Source organism: Felis catus, chromosome C1, assembly GCF_018350175.1.
Source record: "Felis catus isolate Fca126 chromosome C1, F.catus_Fca126_mat1.0, whole genome shotgun sequence".
NCBI classification, from domain to species: Eukaryota; Metazoa; Chordata; class Mammalia; order Carnivora; family Felidae; genus Felis; species Felis catus.
This window is the reverse complement of record NC_058375.1, coordinates 81,883,077-81,901,628: the sequence shown is the minus strand read 5'-3', so window position 1 is coordinate 81,901,628 and position 18,552 is coordinate 81,883,077. Positions and strand designations below refer to the sequence as shown.

The following is an 18,552-nucleotide window of genomic DNA, read 5'->3' as shown; positions in this document are numbered from 1 at the left end:
CTCCTTTTCTCTTATATTTTGAATAACAAAGCAATTTCATTCATGTACTTATTTGGAGGCAGCTTTAAATATTCTAATTTTAAAATGCAAAAACTATAAATCTTTTCATAGACTAATAAGATACATCACCATATTTTCATTAATATTTTTGTGTGGCTGTCTTAGGAACACTATTCCCTTAAAATACCTGCAGGATATTGGCTACATAAAGAAAGGCAAGCAACTTTAAGTATTATTTTTTCATGCTGGAATAGAAACTGTTTGTAGCATGCAACACCATAGTTTTTCTTTTTTGAATAATATGTGTGCTTCTGAGTGACCCTTACTAATATATGCAAGGAATTTGAATGAAAGATGGGAATAGATGATATATTCAGTGCACTGACTTTGCATGGTAACACTTATCACTACAATTCAAGCCTTGGCTCCATCGTGCAATACAGAGACACAAAATACTATTTTTCTTTTCCTTCCTCCCTCTCTCCCTCCCTTCCTCCCTCCCTTCCTTCCTTCCTTCCTTCCTTCCTTCCTTCCTTCCTTCCTTCCTTCCTTCCTTCCTCCTTCCTTCCCTTCTTTCCTTCTTTCTTTTTTTTGCCTGGAAGGCTTTATTGTGATGTTAACTTTTTCATTGATTCAAAGGTGAAAATAATCTAAAGTAACTTTCGAGATCTCCGGTCTACATAGAATGATGCCATGTATAGAATAGTGCCTTGAAACCATTTTGCAGATTATTTTTTATTGTCTTCCTGGCATCTATTTTACCCCTCTCCCACTTGGGTTGTTTGTTTGTTTTTTATAACCAAGAGTATTTTTATATTTGGGGAGGAAGTTTGCTCCCTCCATTTTCTCAGCCTTGAATTTTGGGTGAGACTGATTGCCTGCTCTGCTTTGGAGATGGATCTTTGCTGTCTAAAACCCCATCGGGGAGACTACTGCAACCTTGTCACAGTGATTGTATCAGAGAAGGACATGAGTTCCAATTCAGATCAGTGAAAGGACCTGATTCCCAGGACATATACAGCAGCTACTGTAAGAGACTCCAACTTTCCTGAGTGTTTTCTTTTGAGGATATGACATCTGGAATTGATGCAAACATTTTGCTGAAATTACCAGAAGAATTAGGAACTCCCAGATGGCTACCAGGGCAGCGTGGGGAAATAGCAAACAGAGAAGCAGAATAGAGAGGGTATGAGAAAGAAGGTCCTGGAAGATCTCATCTGAGGTGTAAGATCAAGACTCATTTTGACTTTTCTGTTACATAAGTCAATATCCCCTTTATTGTTCAAGTTCTTTTGAATTTAGAGCTTTGTTTTTTGGTCACATGTTACTGAAACATTTTTTTGGTCACATGTTACTGAAACATTTCTATCACAAATGCTACATGGGTATTTTGATTTGGAGACTAAATGGAGACAAATATATTAATTCTATTCAAAGATTCTTTGTTTTCAAGGAACAGAAAGATACAAATTAGAGAATGGGAATTATTGGAAAGATTTGCGGAGATGGAACCCAACAGCTAGGAAAAAGAAAATCTTTTCACCTTACTTAATGGTACCTCAAGTCTCTCTTTTTATGATATTAATGTGATGTATTACATTAATTGATTTTGATTTTAAAACTTTTCATTCTTAGGATATATCCTACTTGGTTACAGTGTATAATTCTGTTTATTTATTGCTGTATATAGTTTGCTAGTACAGTAAAACCTTGGTTTGCAAGCATAATTCATTCTGTAAACATGTTTGTAATCTAAAGCACTTGTATATCAAAGCCAATTTCCCCATAAGAAATAAGAGAAACTCAGATTACAATACTGGGTTTATTTTATATTATAGAATAATATAAAATAATAAAGAAAATACAAAATATAAAGAAAAATAAACAAATTAACCTGCACTTACCTTTGAAAACCTTCGTGGCTGGTGTGAGGAGACAAGAGAGAGGAGGGTTATTGTGTACGATGATTTTCACTGTCACTAACAGATGTTGACTACAGTACAGTATTTATATACTCTTGTCATATACTGTACTTAATGTAACTGTCAATAGGCAGCACAGGAAAGGGTCTACATCTGTAGGCAGCTGACCTAGAATGAAGCAAAGCATTCCTAAGCTTACTCTTATATGGAAAAGCAGGGGACTGTCCATAGGCGCTTTCAAGTGACAAAAAATACACTAGTGCCAGTTGTGGGCACCTTCCAACATTCTGAAAAATCACTGATTTCTGCCAAACACTGCAGCCTGAGACCAAGGATCTGAGCAAGGGAGATGATTACCCCCAATGAGAGGGAGAGAGAGAAGTGTGGGGGGGGAACCACTGGCTCAGATGCGATTATGTGACGTTTGGTGTCATGTACTACTTATATTGCAAGACATCTCTCATTTATCAAGTTAAAATTTATTAGAAATGTTTGCTCATCTTGTGGAACACTCACAGAACAAGTTACTCACAATCTAAGGTTTTACTGAATTTTGTTGAGGATTTTGCATCTATATTAATAGAGGATGTTGATTTTGTTTTCTTTCTCCCTCCTTCTCTTCTTTCCTTTCTTCTTTTCTTTTTTAAGAAGCTAAATAATTTAATTTTATAGTTCATTCAGGGCTTACTACTGATCATAAGGGTACTTCAGATTATAACAGCTGAGAGAGAAATAAGGAAGAAAGAAAGCAGTTTATATTTTTAATGCAGAAAAATAATTGTTAGAGATGTTTTATAAAATTTAACAAACAAGGTCTAGCCAAATTTACTGTTCAGTGGATTTTTGTCTGTTTTCAAGGGATGAAGAGAGAGATTCAATGTATATATTACTGGTTACTGCTTGAAAAAAATCATGAGATAGAAGCATAAATATAAAAGATAATATTTAAAATTGTATTATAGGAATATTAGCTATAATAAGTGGGAAAGATATATTAAAACCAGTAGTGTGTTACACTGGTCCAGAAAGAACTCATAAGGCAGACAAAAACTAATATTAGTTAAGGAAAATGGTCTGTTTTTAGGAAGTGCATCCAGAGAGATGTTACCTCAAAGAAATGCCAACAGTAACTGTGTGGTCCCCTGTTGTTACTCAGTGAAGTATCAAGGGTAGAGTGACTGGGTTAACAGCTCAAGCTTTCTCCAAAGATTTGTAGTATTGCATCAGTACAGTCCAAGTCTTGGGAGCCATGAAACCTTCAGGAGGTTTCTGGCCTTCCCTGGCAAGTTTGCCCATTCAAGCTTCTGAAATAAATTCAAAGTCTTCATGGTGTTCAGGGTCATAGTAGTCCAAACACTTCTTTTGCTTGTTGTAGGCTGCAACTCAGAAGGGAACTCTTTCCAAGGTCATTAGGCCAGGAGTCATTGTCAGCACTTTGGTGCTATGAGTTGTCTCATAAAGATTCTTCCCTGTTTCTGAATGAGATATGTCAGCAGGCTCTTGTCCAACAATGTTAAACTTGTCTCCTGCAACCATCCATGCTCTGCAATGCCACTGGATTCCAGGTGGCTCAGGACACATCGTGGAAGGTGGGAAGATGGCCACTACTGTTGTTTCAGGATATGGAACTCCTTCCTCCAGCACTGAATGATGATGCTTCATACACATCAAAGGAGCATCATTGTCCTTTGTCTAGGCACCAAGAGGGTGAAGTAGAAGGACAGAGTGCCTGTAGCCACTCTCTGGAAGTTGCTTGTAGGTATCCTGCATTAATAAAGCATGTCCATTGCATGAAGTTAGATTCAACCTAGCAGACACTGGGTTGCATAATTGAAATGCAATGACAGCATCAGCATTCAAAAAAATTTAACATCTACTATAGCCCAATAGGAGTAAAACTATGTTAATCAAGACCATCATCCCAATAAAGTCAGTTCAAGACCTGACAATCTCCAATCAACCAATCTCCTTGTTCCATAACCATCTTGATGTAGGGGTAGTTCTCCTATGTTGTTCCTCACTGTCTGGCACCACAGTCCTCCTTCCTGTGCTTAAGAAACTCTGGGTTGTGAAGAATAGTCATACAGCAGCCCTCCTATGTCAGAGCAAATGCAGACCAATCATCCAGCTTCTCTTTACCTTCATGACTTAGTTGCCAGAACTATATGCACTGACAAGTTAATGATACCCCCCATCCATTTAAATGAAGGCACTGAAAGGACTCTCTCTCTCTCTCTCTCTCTCTCTCTCTCTCTCTCTCTCTCTCATGGAGCCATTCAGTAGGGTTGCCCAACCTTCTGCTAAAACTGGCACCCACTACATATCCATTTAATTAATTTTCAATACTGGTAATATTTCCATACGTTTTTGCCAAATTAAGTTTATCGTCTGGCGTATACAGTTCTTTTACTTAGTGGCATCCACAGGTACAATATCCTGTTCCTGTAGAAGTTCCACAACTTGTTGGACACAGTCATTTATACCACAGGAGTCTGTTTTCAGCATCAATTAAGGTGCCTCTGTTTTTTTTTATATTCAGAATTAATTCCAGTGAAGCCTTTAATTTCCCCAGCCCTGTGCTTTTTTGTAGAATCCTTTGACATTTCTGCGTAACAAACACACACAGGAGCATGAACAAACATTTCAAAAAAAAAAAAAAAAGGGTAAACCCTCATGAATTTGCCTTGCATTGTTGCATCCTTGAGTACTAGGCTATAGAAAACTTGTGACGCACAGTAAGCTAGCATCTGCAGTTCACCAACTTCTGTAGTGCATCGAACATTCTCTTCTCTGTCTTTGGACTAAAGCCAAGACTTCTAGCGAGAGCTTAGCGAGCGTTATCACCGTAAGTGTCGCCACAGCATGGAATGCAACGGCAAACCAAATACTCCTCCAAAGCCATGTTCACCGTGGTCTTCCCGGCTCCACATGAGCCCGTCAGCCAAACTGCACAAGCATGGAAGGCACCTGTGGTCTTTCCCACCTGACCTCTCTTGTTCCTACGGACGTGGTGAGCTTGATCGGTGACATTAGCTGTTCTCTGAAACCCCATAATCACTCAGACATTCTTACACAGGGTCCCTGGCCCTGCAAGGCTGCAGAGAGCAGAGGAGCAGGGCGGGCAAGAAGGTGAGGAAGGGCGGGGCGAGAAGGCGGGGTGAGGTGGGGTCAGAAGGCGGGGCAGGGCAGGGCGAGAAGGCGGGGTCTCGTCGGATCTGGCGAGCCTGCGCAGAGGAAAGAAGACGTGCCCTCTCGGGGCTTCGATTGAGCAGCCAGTTTCCGCCTTGTGGTGCCTCGCTCACGGATAAAAAAGTATGTGTGCTGGTTTCGTTTTCTTGTGACATCGTTGGTTTTATATATCTGGACTTACAGACTGAGTTGGAAAATGTTGACTTCTGGGAAAAGTTTGTGAGGGGTTGGTGTTAATTCATATTTAAATGTTTGCCAAAATTCGTCAGTGAAGTAGTCTGGTTCTGGACTTGGCTTTGTGGGAAGTTTTGAAATTACAATTACAAATTAGAGATCTCGAATTTTGTTTCGTTTTGAGTGAGTTTCAGTAATTGTTTCTAGGAATTTGCCCATTTCCTTTAAATTATCTAATTTATTTGCATACAATTGATTATACTGTGGTACTTTTTATTTCTGTAGGTTTAGTAGTGGTACCATTTTTTAATCACTGTCATTTAAAGGTAATCATTATCATGCCTCATAGGGTAAACACTTCAAACTTGTCTTCTTAAACATTATGGTTTAAGGTTAAATGTTCTCTGAATTTCAAACAAATGGAATCATATAGAATATATTCTTGTCTGGCTTGCTCAATTTTATGTTCGTAAAATTCATCCCTGAAACTGTGGTTTCTTCATTTCATTGATGTATACTATTCCATCGAGTGACTATACCACAATTCATTTAGGTACATTTGGTTATTTTCAGTTTTTGGAATATTATAAAAAATCACTGCCGTTAATGTTCTTGAACATGTGTTGTTGCACACAAGCATGTAGTTATGTTGGGTTACACATAGGAATGATCTGCCAGGACATAGGGTTTGTGTCTGCTCAGCTTTAGTTGATAAAGCCAAAGAATTTTCAATGTGGTTATTATATCAGCTGAGACTCCCATTAGCAGTATTTTCCATCAAACTGTCTCCTTGCCAAAACTTTGTATTGTTATTAAACAAAAAAAACTTTAGACTTGCTAGTTTGGGTACAGTGTTACCACATTATGGTTTTAATTTGCATTTATCAGAGCAAAGTTGGGCTTCTTTTTGTATTATTTGTCATTTAGGTTGCCTCTTCTGAAAAGTGCCTGTTAGGTCTCCTGCCTATTTTTCCATTGGGTTATCTATTTTTTCCTTAGATTTGTAGGAGTTTTAACATATTCAGAAAGAGTCCTTCATTGGCTATATGTTTTGAAAATGTTTTCTTCCATGGTATAAATTTTGTTTTTTCTATTTATGTTTTCTTTTGGTGAACAAAATCCTAATATTAATGTAGTTCGATATTTGATGTTTTGGTTAGTGCTTCTTGGTGACTTGGTTAAAAATATATCTCCTTACGTCTAGCTCCTGGTGATGTTATATTGTAGATGTTTAGGTCAACAGCTCACCTAGAATCAATTTTGGTGTATATGGTTTGAGTTAGGGGTCAAGTTTTATTTTTCTCCGTATGGATGTTTAATTAATGAAGCATGATTGAGAAAGCATCTTTCTTCCATTATTTAGCAATACTTCACATGTCTTAAAATCAGTTGTCCATGTACGCATAAGATTTAAATGTGATCTACAGACCTGAAGGAAAAGGGAGCAAAAGATTTAATAGAATCTGGAGATGGAGAGAGAGCTGTAGCTACAGGAAAAGGCCACAGGACAAGACTGCTGGCCTTAGAGAAACAGACCCTGACAAACTGTGGCACAAAAAGGGATAAACAAAGAAAAGTTCCAAATTTTGCCTCTGCTTTCCCCATAAACCCCTGTCCATTTGCAACCCAAATGAAAACAGAAGCAGAGGAGCTTGTTGGTGCAATGCATACCCGGGATGTAGCCCAGGTAGGAAGGTGAAGCAAGGATATGAGGGTTATATGCAAGATACCCAGCATAACCAAGCACATTTGCCTCTCAGCATCCTCTTGTCATTTGTCTAGGTGAAAGATTTGTTTCCTCATTGCAGGGGAAACCCAAACTACCCCAAAATAATATCTGATTGTGGAGTATGTTAATTCAGTCAAAATCGTATCTGGAAAGTTTAGCTACCACTGTTTTTCTTTATATAAGAAAATGGGAACAGAGGTGGAAACAGTGTAAGGGAAACAATTAACTAACTTAAACCATAGCTGCTATAGACTCTACTTCTGTAGCTGAACATGAAGCTGAAGTTGATAGTGATAGCTGCCTTCTTTCACAATGCATTTTATGTTCCTATTATTATCCATGGCAGCTGGATAGTGTTCTTTACCTGGTGGGGTAACCCAAACCTCCATTCCTGTAGGATCTGAGTCCTTGATCCTATTTTTATTGGATTGTCATAGTTTGCCATAGTTCAGAATTACTGAGTTCAGCGAATGCTAAGATGCCCTAGTGAATTTTCTGCCTCCAGTAATAGTTTGTACCTACTGGGTAGCAGCAACCCAGTTTCCATTTGTAATCATGATCTGTCATCGTGGACTATGCAGTGATACCCTTTTTGTCTGTTTGTTACATGGCACAAGGGTCCACAAATTTCAGAAGACAGTATCAGCTTTTAGCTGAACAGGACTGTGACTACGTATCTTGGTAGATACACAGGTCCAAGTATTAGAACCAGCGTTCCTCTGTTGGACACAAACATTCCCAAAAAACAAATTTGAAGGGAAGAAAAACTTCCTCTGGTAGTTTATTGGTATATAATACCGAGAGGGTCCATTCTCACCTATATGATATGATTCCTGTATATTTTAATTCTGGCCATAGGGCAGAAGTGCTAAGTATTGGCTGCTGGCTTAAGAATATACTTAATCCTTTATGCCAGGACCCCACCCTCTCATGGTGTTAACTAGCTAACTCCATAACCATGCCAAAGGCCATCTTACTATCCTGTTTAGCCACCTGCTTTCTCAGTGATGGGACAGTATGGTAAGGCTAGTGAATTATGTGGGCGTAAGTCCATTGCCACACATCTTTTGCTGTAATATGTGTCACCCATTGTAAAGTTATATTGTGTTGAATGCCATGGCTGTAGACAAGGTATTTGGAAGGATGGTACTGACAAAAATGCTGTGGATGGTAAAGGCATTTCTGTATCTGAAATATATGTTTATGTCTGTGAGGACAAATCACTTTCTGTTCTGTGATAGAAATGTTTATTGCAATCAACTGCCACCGGGAAGTAGACCAGTCTCCTGGGGAATGGTGTTATATCAACCTGCTTGTGGCAGATTGGCCACTTGGTGTGGTGGTAAAGACCAGCCTTTATGAGGGGAAATTCATGTTATTGAACACATGAATAGCCTTCCACCCTGCCCCTCACAAATACTCTAGACATAGTTCATTTGAGCAAGCACTGGCATGGCTGGAAAAAGAGGCTGACTGATAGCCACTGGAAAGGACACCTTGTCCACCTGATTATTGAAACATTCTCCACAGTGGATTTATTCTGGTGGGAAAAAATATTTTCACACTTTGTGCTCTTTCTAAGATGTTCTGTACAAACCTCTCTCATAAACCATCACTCATACAATTTTATTCTTTCCATGTCCCTAACTATTTAGGCGATCTGTTAGCCACTGCTCATGAATCAGTATAGACTTGCACCTAAGGCTGTCTTTCCTTCCATGCAAAATGGACAGTCAGAAGCACTACCTCAATTTCTGCCTATAGGAAATAATTTACCCTCACTACTTACTGTCTTTCAGGAGTCCTCCTGAGTTGGACTATATTGAAGTGACTATCAACTGTAGTTTAAATAACCATTCTAAGCAGTTCTATCTGTAAACCATAGTCTTGCCTTTTCTTTCCTCATTGATTAGTCTTAAGGAAATCCTATGTGGTTCCATGTGTAGGTTGTGGCAGAGTTGGTGAAACTGTAGCAGCAAGTATCTCAGAAATTTGAGCCAATGAATGAAATTAACCAACCAATGAAGTTAACTTGTGCCTTCCAGATATGTTTGGGCACCAAGTTGAATATATCACTTCTTTTTGCAATGTAATGCTATAGTGCACTTCTAGGTTGATGGTTTGATAAATCAGATAACTTCTAATTGATAGATTACAAATCACTAGGATCCCATAGATAAAAATTCAGACAACATTAGGGCCCATAAGCTAGTCAAGAACTCTTTTTCAAAAGAACTATGGTTAGCATAAAGGCATTGCCTGCTTCCCAACTCTTAATGGTCTAAGCTGCAGTTCATCTATTGGGCTTGGTCAAAGCTTCATATGCCATCTCTGTCTTCCACAGACACTTCCAATGCCATTGAGTCCATAAGATTGCAATGCTAATGAAAAGAGCAACTTGTGTACAGAAAAAACTGGGAAGCCTAATAGGTTACCAGAAACTCAGCAAGAGTTGTACTTCATGGTGATCATTTCAATGTGCAGCAACTTGTTTTTTTACTATGGAGAGGATATCCTGACAGTCCATAGACAACTGGGCCCTTAGAGTATGGTATATTCCTGAATTGTTGCCGGCCTTATTTCCTACTCTCTGGCATGCATATGTCTTACTAAGGCATCTAAAGTGCTTGCCACTTCCTGTTCATTAGATCCAGTTAGCATAATGTCACAAATGTAATGAACCAGTGTCATGTTCCATGGGATATCAGATCAGGGGGCCTCAAGACTGTATTATGACAGCGCAGGAGTTGACATAACCCTGAGGCAAGACCATAAAAGTATACTGTTGTACCTGTGAAGGCAAACTGCTTCTGATTATCTTTGCTGAAGGGTATAAGGAAAAAAAAAGCCAGGTCAATCAGGTCAATTGCTGCATGCTAGCTGCCAGGGGCTGGGTTGATTTGCTCCATTAAAGATATCACATCTAGAAATGCACCTGTGATTGGTATCTCCACCTGATTAAGTCTGTGATGATCTACTTTCATTTTCCACGACCCATTTGGTTTGTGAACTACACATACAGCTGTAAGAAATTGGGATATTATAGGAATATTTAAAGTCTTTGATGGTTTTACTAACCTCTGTAATGACTCTGAGAATGCAAAATTGCTTTTGGTTTACTTTTCTTGACAGATATGGAGGAAAGTGGGGAGTTACATGGGTTTTCATTTGTCATTTCTACCATAATAGATTTCACTCAGGGTTTCTACTCCTTCCCACTAGTACCCTGATTTCAGCACAGGACATTCAAGCACTCAATCTGTACTGCCATTCTACAATGCTTATAACCAGGCTTTGGGCTTAGTTGGCATCCATTCTCCCCTGAGACTACAGAAGATGAAAGACCCTTCAGAGCTATCATTAGGGCTTTATGATTTTCAGCCCCGATTCTGAATTAGAAATTCATGACTGTCATTTTTTTTCCTGGGTAATCTCTCTGAGGTCATCTGAGGCATCCAACTGATCTCATAATCATTATAATCATGGTTGATGTCATCGTAATCAACTGACACAGCCATTTGCTCTCCCTATGTCTGTTCTCCTGTTGTACTTCCTCCCATGCCACTATTAAGTACTGGAAGCCACTGAAAGTGGGAGACTGTTACTACTCCTAAGCCTGAAAAGGCAATGAAAGGGAATGGTTACTAGAGCTAGAAAGGATTGTTGTGTACTGAAGGATAACTGGCAAGAACTATAGTCTTTAGCAGAGGGACACAGTCATCTACCATAATACAATAGAGGAAAAAACTAGGAAAATAAATACCCAAATTCATTCTCTCCCATTCTGTAATATCTTCTGTCCCATTGCCCAAACCAAACCAGAAGTCAGAGGATAAGGGAACCCACAAATGCAGTCCATATGGCTCAGCCTTCTGCTACCCAGAACAGAGAGGAAAAAGGTGGATGGTGCAGGCAAAGATATCTCATACATCCTAACTCTTCAGTTGGCTAACTCATCTTTTGTTTCATAGTTCACAATGTTATTTCCCCAAAGTTTTCCTAAAGCCCTAAATACAAAATTATAAAAAGCCTCAGCTGTAGCTGTCTTCACTCTTAGCACACTGTTTTTCTTTATAGGACTTATTACAATATGTATTTATATATGAATTAGTTGGGCCTATAGGTTAATTTATATAATGACTCACTTTTTCATATTTCATTTTTTCGTGTTTGTGTTGCAGACTACCTGTTGCCTTATACATAGTAAATACTTATAAATGTTTGCTGAAAAAAATGAATGAAATAATTAGGCCCATGTGAATTGAAGTGTGGCTTTAACCTCCATACCTAATATTTCTTTTGGAAAATGTGTTCTCAAATATAAATAATTGATATTGCCACAAAATTTATGAAACACAGAATGCTTGCAAATCATGACCAATCTGTGTGCATAGTTTATACCCTATATCAAGCGGTGGCTAAAAATATTTTACAGCAATTTCTGTGCCCTCATTTATCTCTAGTTCTTCTAGGAATTATAATGTGTTTCACTTACCGTTGAATCTACACAAGTATTAGTATAGTGATTTCATCCTTGGAGAAATAATGAGCATTTCTGGAGGAATGAATAAACGTTTCTGGAATTTTGAAAGACTTTACACAGCTAATTTACTTCTTGTAGGGGACCTAGAGGGAAATGAGGAATAAGAATGAAGCTAACAAACACTACAGTATGTGCCAGACAAGATGCTGGGTGCTTTACATATATTACTTGGTTAAATTTAGAACCATAACACAATAAATAGGTACTTTCATTTTACAGATTGGAAAATGGAGGCTCAGGGAAGTTAAATGTGGAAAAACATCAGAAGACTGAAAAGAGAATTTTCTTTAGGAACTCATTTTTTTTCTCTTTGAGCATTGACTCACTGAGGCATAGGCCAACTATGAGCATACATTGGTATGCCAAGTGTAGATATATTTTTCTCAATAAATATTTTTAAATTGTTATAATTTATTTAGCAGCATATGGAGAAAATTGCCTCTCTCTTGGGTGATGCTTTGTTTTATCAATCAGTAAAATATATTCTTTAAGAAGGAAAGATGATTCACAAGAATCTGCTCATTGGGATCAAACTTCCGAGTCAAATAATTTAGCAGGTGTGAAATCTAGAACTTGCCTGGTATATTTTATAAATTATTGTTATTATAGCACTTCAGCATTAATTGATACCAGTGCTGAATGTTGTTTCTCTAATGGCAGCTATCCAGTGTGTGAGGCTATATTATGGAATGATGTCAGTATCTTTTGTCTTATCAATTTCATGAGGAACTGACTTGAAATGGTTTTCTTTGGTGGTTCTGACAGATTTCAAAAAGATTAACAGTATGTTATTGTCCTGATATGTAACCGTGGGAAGCTCTATCTAGTCAGCCTTTGGCAATGTTGAGAATTTCGTATGGGTAATTTAATGGTGAAACAGCTCAATTTTTGTGATTAGTACCTGCAAAGAACATCCAGTGTAATACAATTCAATAAGGGAATTAGATACAGCAATAAAAGCGCTTTGTGCAAAATGTGACAATTAAACATTATTTTAATGACAATTATTTTAATTGACAAGATGAGTTTTAGCTAAATTGTTGATTAAATGAATGAATGAATGAATGAATTCCAAGTCTCAGATTTTTTATGCTACAGGGTTCTTGCAGAGCATTTTGAATAAAACTATGGTATCTATGTTCTTACTTTAATTCATAACAGTGTGAATTATGTGGGCAAATTCTTATTTATTTTTCACGACTGTGGAAGCTGATGCTCAAAAAAATTGAGTGCTCTGCCCAAGGTCAACAGTTACCTACTGGCAGAGTTCAGGGCAGAGCTCTGGTCTCCTGATCATTGTTCACATTTAATTGTTTCAAATTTTGTGCTGAGCTAGGTATGTACAAACTATAAAGATGAATTGAGCATGATCTGCATTCAATATTAACAATAAACCAAATGTCTAATAAAATTAATCTGACATGCTTAAAGATATGCATAAATGTTATTGTCTTGCATAGTGATTAGGTACAGATTCTAAGACATTTGGATAAATTACAATAATTAGTATTACTTTTCCTTAGATACAATTGCTGATTGGGACACTTGGGTATTCCATCAAATGCATAATAACAGTCAAGTGACCAGATCTGCTGTCTAAGACTCCTCAGGAGACAAAGATTACAGATAGCTTCCCTTTGATAAGACAAGTGACAAGATGAAAATATCTGTAGATTGGGTACCTTTAACTTAGAAGCTACTGGAACATATAAGAGTGAAGACAAGGATGGATTATGGGGGAGATTTGTAATAGAAGGGACATAAAGAAGGGCAGAGTTTGGGTAGAGAAGTTGGAGTCTGGTCTTAGGAATTACTAGCTTTCTCATTTGAACAAGTCATGTCCTTGGGGTGAAGGCCAATTTTCAATATTCAATTCAGGCTGTTCCCCTCCAAAGGAGCTTGATTATATGGCTTCCATATTCTTATTAATCTAAGGTTTTGTGAGAACTATACTCTGGTTGCTTGTTCTTTGCTGTTTAGTATTTAATATCCATTATTTTACCATTTTGAATTACCAAAAAACAATTACAATATGTATCAATCATTTTAGTATTTCCTTTTCCCTTTTTTTCTTTTTACACAATAAAAATGCAGTTTGATTATTATCTGTTATATAGGTTCCATGCTATGACTTTAGGAGTTCAGAGTGTGAAATAGAAGATATTAATCCAATAAAAATAGGTAAAAGGCATATTGTCATTCACTAGCAACTAACCTAAGAACTACAATGGAGCTAAGATACACATACTATGTAGATATGAGCACTATGTAGGAAACCTACTATCTCTATTTTCTATGTCAAGAAATTTATAACTTTTCCTACTAAAACATCAGCACCTGAACGCTAAGGTTCATTTTTGTGAATGTCTCTGTACAACCGATGGAACTGGTGGAATACATGAGGGAAATTACTGCTCCTTTCATTTTTCTACTTTTGCCCAGTGATAATGTGTATATATGTCAGTGTCCTTTTGCATTTTAACAAGTGTTTGATGAAGCTGGATTCAAGTGAAGAAATGAACAATTTCAAAAAGTTTTTTTTAAGTGCTTATTTATTTTTGAGAGAGACAGAGCATGAGTGGGGGAGGGGCAAAGAGAAGGAGACACAGAATCTGAATCAGGCTCCAGGCTCTGAGCTGTCAGCCACAGGGCTCGAAACCACGAACCACAAGATCATGATCTGAGCTGAAATCAGGTGCCTAACTGACTGAGCCACCCAGGCACCCCCCAAAAGTTATTTTTGATATTATTGCAAATATACATGTATGTGTATATATTGTATGTATAAAAATATGAAGTTTATATATATCTTATGAATTCGTAAATTAAAAAATAGTTATTAAATATTGTTTTTAGGTTCTTTTAAGTTTATTTATTTAATTTTGAGAAGGGGAGGGGCAGAGAGAGAGAAAATCCTGAGAAGATTGTGCGCTGTCAGCGTGAGCCCAGTGCAGGGCTCGATCTCACGAACCCCATGAGATCATTACCTCAGCCAAAATCAAGAGTTATACACTAAACCGACTGAGCCACCCAGGCATCCCCAGTTGTAAATAAATCTTAATTCCAAAGGCTATCTTCATATTGTCTCAAGATTCAGTAGTCAGTTTTAGTTTTTGTACATTTTATAAGCTGTAGGTGGTAGGACTTAGACATGACTATAAAAATAGTAATTTTATTCATAGATGTGAACTGGATCATTCACTTATCCATCATTGGATTACTCATCCTTAACATATGCATGGAAAGATATTAGGTATTTAATCAGGAAAGTCAAGAATTGGATATACAAAAAAAGACATAAAGTCTTATTTTTTGAGAAATAATGACAAATTGAACATTCATTAAACATCACAGACACCTGCAAGATAATGTAAGAAGTAATAAAACATACACACACAAACCCATTAACAGTAGCCAATTAATAAAGACTTATTATATTCTAGAAATTTTGCTAAATGCTTTACCTGCATTTAATCCTCTGAGAGACCCTGTGAGTTAAGTGTTATCTCCATTTCAGCTATAAGGAAACTAAGGCACAAAGAGGTGAAGTAACTAGCCCAGTGTCACACAGGTTTGCTGATCCTGAATCTAATCCCAAATCTTCCAGACTTCAGAGACCGTGTAGATCCTCATTGAGTTATGCTGTCTCCCCAGTGCATTGCAGCCTATCAGAGTAAGACTGATCCGTACAAGACTTGAGGAGAATGGAGCACCCTCCCGACAACAATTTAGGGTTAAATTCCTCCTTGTTTTCTAAGATCAAGGAGGCTTGTTTTCTAGCCTTTCTGGAAAAGGTGTTATTGGAACTGCACTTTGAGGTAGGTTACGGATGTGGAATGGAGTTGATGGTGAAGAAAGATACCCCAGATGGGGCTATGATGTAGGTAAAGCACTAAACAGAGTGAAACATGGAAGTTAAAGCCAGAACCTGGAGTTAATGTCAGTACCCAGAGGGTTAGGTCGAGATTGTTGAGGAGCTTGGAGCGAGTGATGATCGATAGAGTGGTGTAAGAACTCCTGGAGTGAATGGTCCTGGAATTGAGGGACCTGACAGTGGAGGTTTGGGGGGATGGATCATGTGTGCACAGGAAATATGTGAGGCAACCAGCTTAGGTCAGGGCCAGGAGTCAGAAACCGAGGATTAGTACAGAGGACTCTCCTGGGCCAGAATCAGAGAAGAGAGCCATTAATGAAAGTTTCTGAGTTTTCAGAGGAAATCAAGAATTGAATATAAAAAGGAATCATAAAGGGGGGGGGAAGGGTAGAACTTGTGTTTATTCAGCACTATGAATCTTAAACATTATGCCAAGAGATACTAAGGGATTATATCAACATTGTTATTTACTTCTTACAACAAACTTTCAACCTATATGTTATTATTTGGAAATGAAAGAAATCAACCTCAGAATGTTTAAGGAACTTGCTAATACTCATGTTTAGTGTTTAGTGAGGTCAGGATAGATAGACACTCACGTTTGTATTACAGTGCTTACAGTGCCCACATTTTCCCAAATAACAGCATTTATTAAGCATGGAATTTTAACAAGGACTTTCTGAGCACTTCAGGGAATACAAGAATAAGTCAGTTTCTGCCTTCAGAGGATATACAGACTAATCACACAACTCAACAAAAAGGTTCCAGAAGTACAGTTTTGTATTTGTATTCATCTCTGTAGTTGTGTTCAGTTTTATATTTTTATTTGTCTCTTACCAGGTACTTAGTCACAACCTTTGTCACTGCATAGGAGCTATTAACAAATATTTGTTTGTTCCAGTCATTCAAATATTCCTACATAAAATGTTTTCTTTTACACATATGTTCTATGAGATGCAGTTACATCCATTTTGGTAGATGGTCTTTTCTTGTTTGAAGCTTTTTCATTGTAATCTCATTTGGGGAGGTGATCAGCTTCTGCTCTATGAAGCTGTTCCAGAAGGCTCCCATCCCACTGTTTCTTGGCGTTTAGTAATAGGATTGATACCCATATCATTTTCATTACTCTACCTTTAGGTGATATGTTTTTCACTGGAGGTCATTTATAGTTGTTCATCTACAAAGACACTGTGACTGCTTTTTTAAATTTATTCAAGAAACACTTAAGTGATTGGGTTCTCTTAACATTGTGATAAGAAAGCTTTATGACATGATGAGTGAAGCAGTATGTTTGGCTCTCAATTAAAACTTTCCCTTAAAGAATTAGTTCAAACATCTAATCCAGGATCACCACCTTTATATTAAAATTGTTCACAGAACTGAAAATAAATAGAATGGTTCTAATGTGTTATACAATAGGATGCAACTCTGGGGTTCTATTTCCACAGAGGCATGTCTCATAGAGATATGTTTTTAAAATAAAAAAGGTTATATGTAAAGGAAACTGTTTACATGTGATACTTTGGTACTAACTTTAAGAGTAAGGAAGCTAGAATCTTCATGTGTCTTTGAGGTATGACCTCTAAAACTTTATAAATATACTTCAAACACTAATTCCTTTTGTGTTCACTTCCATACATTCATTTTGGAAAAAGAATCATTCATTGTTTAGAAATGTGAATGCTTGGCATATTAATACACAATTATTGAATTTTAAAACTATCTCCAAAAATACCATAATGAAGAAAATATACTTGAGGACATTGTAAGATGACAGCAATTTCTTACCAAAATTTGTTGGATCCTCAGTCTATTGGGAATTAAATAGAAAGAAAAACTTCAGTTTTCTTCTATGTACAATTAACTTTAAAATGAAAATATAAACTTTCTTTGTTTTTATTTGGTAAAGTTTGTCACATCTTCCAGCTCGGTGTTGACTTGTATAAGTCATTTGACTTGAATAATTTTATGACTCAAGGAGGATAAGTTTCATAAGGCCATTGAACAAATTTTCAAAATATGTATACCTCTGACTTAGGTTTGTGTATGCACACACACATGCACATATGGCATACTCACTCAGAAGTGATTCAATTCAGAAAAGGTGACCAGAGAAAATTAAGGTCATTTAGCCACAGATCCATTGGCTTCATTTTCCATTGAAAATCCACTACCTTGTTTCTTTCCCTATATGTAATTCTCTTTCTTTCCCTTTATTACCAAACTTTTTAAAGGGAGTATATACTTGCTATGTCCACTTAGTGATTCTAATGAAACTGTTGTGCCTTAGGTCCCAGATAACCTTTCTCTTCCCCAAGCCATATGACACCTTTTTTCCTTGAACTGTCAGGTTTATTTAACACTTTTAACCAACACTTCCCCTTCTGAAACTCTTCTCTCTAAATTTCTATGTTAACACTTTCTCAGAGTTTACTGTTGCCTCTGGCTTCTCAGTCTTCCTTTAATCTCGACATGACTACTTGTCCTATAAAATGTTGGAGTTCTCAAGGGCTATGCCCTGAATCTTCTGCTATTCTTCCTATATTATTCCTGCCTGGGCTTATGCCTACTTATGGACTTAATCACAATTTGTATATCAAAGACCCCTAATGAATATTCCTGTGCCATGACCACTCTGCTGAGACCCTGAGCCATATTACACAATTGACTTATTACTAGGTGTCTCCACCTAGCTGCTCCATAACTATTTCAAAGTCCCCATGACCAAAACTACCTGCCCCCCCCCCAGTAATTTTTTATCATATATTCTCCATCATTGCTAACATATCATATTTTAGCTTGGTGGCAACTAGATGACCTTGGGGAAGTTAGTTTTCATCTCTAAGCTTCAGTTTCCCCACATGTAAAGTGAAAATATTAATAATTTCAATAGGTCTTCATAAGGATTTAAAATCAGTTATTATGAGGGGCGCCTGGGTGGCTCAGTCGGTTAGGCGTCCGGCTTCGGCTCAGGTCATGATCTCACGGTCCGTGAGTTCGAGCCCTGCGTCGGGCTCTGTGCTGACAGCTCAGAGCCTGGAGCCTGCTTCAGATTCTGTGTCTCCCTTTCTCTCTGACCCTCCACCATTCATGCTCTGTCTCTCTTTGTCTCAAAAATAAA

The 18,552-nt window shown here is 37.6% G+C and overlaps 1 long non-coding RNA gene and 1 pseudogene across 1 annotated transcript in view; one reads left to right on the top strand and one right to left on the bottom strand.

The window, feature by feature from the left end:
* Nucleotides 1-1,900: 1,900 nt before the first annotated feature.
* Nucleotides 1,901-5,045, bottom strand: LOC101083354 (annotated as a pseudogene).
* Nucleotides 5,046-5,118: 73 nt separating this feature from the next.
* Nucleotides 5,119-18,552, top strand: part of LOC123379706 — a 544,236-nt gene continuing 530,802 nt past the window's right edge. Inside the window, exon 1 of the long non-coding RNA XR_006584574.1 lies at nt 5,119-5,234. This is a non-coding gene — a long non-coding RNA (uncharacterized LOC123379706). The remainder of the gene's footprint in view (nt 5,235-18,552) is intronic.